Here is a 4,312-nt window from a genome sequence, read left to right on the forward strand (position 1 = left end):
CACTCGACAAAAAAAAAAAAAAAAAAATAAATCGAGTGCAATTGAAGCCGCGATAGAGGAGAATTCGTCAGAGGAATTGATCCGTTTCTCTGTTAGCTCTCAAACGGTATCTTGCCGTCGTCAGGTGTACCGCGCCTATCATAGCTTATCATAGACTGCTGAAATTTTGTACTTGGTGTTTCAAACGTGGATAGAACGGATGTTGAACCGTGTTAAAAAAATCTTTAAACGTCGTGACTGTATAGTAAAGTTAATTGAAAAATTCTGAAACTCAAATATTACAGTTCAACCCTAACTGATCCAGTTACTACGCGATGATACCGGTTGAGAGTTAATTTGAGTTTAGTCGTAACAAAAAAAAAAGAAAAAAAAAAAGTAAAATAAAATAAAATAAAATAATAAAAAGAGGAAAGAAAGGGAAAACGAAGAGAGAACGGGGTGAAAGAGTTCGCGACGAAAATCGCGACATTGGCGACGAGAAGAAAAGAAACTATGGCTGTGCAAGTGAACATTATGAGTGTAGTTACATAGGTGTAGGTGTTACCTAGGATCTAGAGTTAGCTGATCGTAGGATAAGGAGCACGTTTAGGGCGTTTTGTTTCTTTTTTTTTTTTTTTTTACAGCTCGGACGAGCGACGGCTGCCCGGTTTCCCCGCTCTTGTACATTACCGAACTAAATAACAAAACAAGAAAAAAAAAAAGTACTATTATTAATATCTCTTTATATATTAATATATACAAAGGATTAATCATGGATATATATGTATATACACACACGGTATATGTATATATCTACCTTCGTATGAACATAAATATGAATACAAATATAAATATATATATACACACACATTTTGTTATTTTTCTCGGGGGATAATGTAAAAAAAAAGAAAGATACTGTAATAATTGTAAATCTCGCGCGCGCAAAGGTGGTGAGAATCGTGGTGTACTAGCTGAACGTGTGTTCTACTCGTCATTCGAACTAGCAGAAGAGAAAGGAAAAAAAGGGAGAGGGAGAAAAGGGAAAGAAAACGAGTAGCATTGATGATAATTGGAGGAGAACTTTTAAAATTAACTTTAAAATTAAGTGAGATGGGAAGGAAAGGAAAATCGGACTGAAAGTTGTGATTTTGCACGGCTCGCGCGCGCCTGTGTGTATATATATATATATAGGAAAAAGGGAGGAAGCCAGGAGAAAAAAAAAGGGGGGGAAGAGAAAAGAAAGAGGAAACAATATATATATATATAAATATGATAGATTGAATCACGCGTGGGTGAGAAAGGCGTGGTAGGAGATTTTAGGGGGGGAAGCAGAAAGGAAGAAAGGGAAAGAAAGAAAACGAAATTGAAGAATCGTTGAACTGTTGCATTTTCGCGTGCGTGTGAGACCTCTCTAGAAAAAAAAAAAAAAAAAGAAAAAAAAGGAACGAGAGCAACGTGCGAATGAGAGGGAGAGAAAGAGAGAAAGAATGAGAGTTTTAGCGTTGTAGAGATGCGTAAAGAAAGAAGAAGAAAAAGAAAAATTAAACGAAGAGAATATACTACGTGTTGGTATATGCGCGTCAGATGAAAAAGAAGAAGGAACCAATTCGACGCGAAATGTCCTTCCTTTGCCCTCCCTTCCTCCCCCCCCCTTCCTCCTCCTCCTCTTCCACCCCCACGTGCTCATGCACTTCCCTAGTGGTCCTCGAAAAGAAGGAAACAGCGCGTCTCGCGTCCCCTTTCGTTCTTTTTCACTTTCGTTACAGTCCCTCCGGCACTCCGTTTCTTTCTGCTTCCTTTCCCCATTTTTCCGTTCCTTCGTTTAGACTTCGTTGCGACACTCTATCATGCACACGACACATGCAGAAGACAAACGAAACTATAGCAAACGTAAAAATAAATAAAAATGATGAACCATGAGAATCGAAAGTCCATAGAGAGGCGAAAAGACAGTCGAGGAAACCGCCTAGCCAGACGTAACCTATATAGCTAGACGAAATGTTCGTAGTGGGTATATTCGACGAAACGGTCCAATTAGCGTAGCCACGAACAGCGAGAATCTTCTGTGTGTCTCGTCGTCGACTGGGAACGCCGGCCACGTCAATGACGAGGAACGAGGCCAGCCCGATCGGCCAGCTATATCTCTCCATCGGTCTGTCTTTCACACGTGAAGACGCGTGACGCAATGTTCGAGATGTTGGTCATGAACGATCATTCTCGGCCGTTGCGATTAAAGATGGAATTCCCTTAGAAGCGTTGGACGTCGCATCGAAGAGTCAGATGCTTTAGCGATTTTTTTCAGCCACACGTATGTACGTATCGCGTTAGAGATTTTCTATCGTGATACGTTCAACGCGAATTGTACTTGCGAAAGGAGAGAAGAAAAGAAAGAAAGGACCTTTAAATAATAGGTCGTATTCGCAGTGGACGCCGACGTTTCGAAGAACTGTAGTTCCGACGAATGACGGGAGTCACCTGTTTCTAAAATCTACGTACAGAAATTGTGTATTTGATAGTCGTTGGAAAACGCATCCGCTGTGATCAATGGTCTTTTGTTCGACGCGCACATCCAACGCTTATGGGAGATAACACGTTTATCGAGGGACTATCGCGAAACCTCATTTACGTTAGACTAGGAATAAGACGAGTGGACCACTTCTGATCGAACAATTTCAAATCTTTTCCACTTGGTTCCACCCTTTCGTGTAACTACAGTTACACGCGTTAAAATAATTACCGTCAATTCTGAAGTTTACTGGAGCATGACACTTGTTACACAGTTACCTCGTAATTTCTTGTTTGATAGAACCGTTTCGTAAATTTAATTAATCTTAGCTCAACACGAAGCAACGTTGCGTTCTTGCTGCAGTAGAATTGCAGTAACGAAAGGGTTAACTGGCTGTGCTTATATAGGTGAAGGTTTCGGTCAAAAATTGTCTAACGTGAACGAGGTTCAAGCGTCGTTACGGCGGTCGATGAGAGGCAGACGATTCGCGAGAAACGTGGCACGCTGTGCGGTACTACTCTTGGTCTAAGATCGAACGATCTGTCGCGTTATCAGTTACATTTTCGGCTCCGACGAACGTATTTACAATAGGCGCACTATCAACGAGAAGAATAGGGGGAAGAAAACGTCAAGGGAACCAAAAAGGAACAAAAATGTAAATGAAAAAAAAAAAAGAATAACGAGAACGACGAAGGAAATTGTGCACGAATAGGTACACACATAGGGAAATCGACCGAGCGAACAAAAGAGAAATTAAACTTGTAGACCATGCCGATACAAACTAAGGACTAACGATCATAGGGCGTAATCGATTTTATTACCGAGATAAATAAATGTGTGTGTGTGTGTGAGAGAGAGAGAGAGAAAGAGAAAGAGAGAGAGAGAGAGAGAGAAAGAGGTAAAAATAGTTAATAATAATGATAACGGGGAATTAAAAAGAAAAAAAAAAGATAATTATTCTTACTACTTCTTATTGTTACTACGATTATATTCTTATTCTTATGGTTATTCTAACATTGCAAGTGTTATGTTACGATTGCAATTATTATATACACACCTTTAATTATTATATAGTGTATAGATAATATTACGGATGATGAGGATAAATGAAGCAAGCATTACGAAAAAAAAATTTGCAGAAAAGGAAAATCCAACCAAAAAAAAGAAAAAAAAAAAAAAACTATGGAGAATTAATCACATGTGCATTTAATGTATTTCATACTAATTTTTTGATTAAACATAATTGTGTGTTAACCGAGCCGTCTATCTTTCTTTTTTTTCTTCCAGATCATTGTTCTTCTCCCTCCTGCCCGTTAACCGCCGTACGCTGCCCGACGACGAACGAACTTTAATACTAACACGTACGATACATCCGTCCATAAGTCACCTTGTTAACTTTGTTAACTTTGAACGTACGATGTTCATTAACCCACCCCTCCCTCGGAACGTGTGCGGGTTGTAACGTACACGACGTTTATTTTGTTTTTCTAATTCTGAAAACACATAATGAAAATTGCGAGTTAGCTCTGCGTCGCAACGCGTCCACTATAATGTGCATACGTGAAAAGAACGAACGTACGCAAATGGATAAATTTGTACTTTTTCACGTTGATTTTCGTTACTCGGGTCTTTTTCGTGACCGTTTCTTTGCTTCTCTTTTCATTTAAATAAAGTTCGAAAGAATTCTTATAATACGTACGTGATTGACTAACCTCGGAAACTGGAAAATAATGCTACGATTTTTTTAAACAATTGACACTTGTGTATATTTCACTCAAAATTTTTTCTATCATCATGCAAAAGGTTTATTACTTTTTAATTGTCGTT

The 4,312-nt window shown here is 38.9% G+C and overlaps 1 long non-coding RNA gene across 1 annotated transcript in view; it reads left to right on the top strand.

Annotated features, from left to right (window-relative positions):
- Positions 1 to 3,743, top strand: part of LOC122526928 — a 13,030-nt gene extending 9,287 nt beyond the window's left edge. The window contains exon 4 of the long non-coding RNA XR_006306248.1: positions 1,746 to 3,743. This is a non-coding gene — a long non-coding RNA (uncharacterized LOC122526928). The remainder of the gene's footprint in view (positions 1 to 1,745) is intronic.
- Positions 3,744 to 4,312: the final 569 nt, after the last annotated feature.

Source organism: Frieseomelitta varia, unplaced genomic scaffold (assembly GCF_011392965.1).
Source record: "Frieseomelitta varia isolate USP_RPSP 00005682 unplaced genomic scaffold, Fvar_1.2 scaffold_203, whole genome shotgun sequence".
Lineage (NCBI taxonomy): Eukaryota > Metazoa > Arthropoda > Insecta > Hymenoptera > Apidae > Frieseomelitta > Frieseomelitta varia.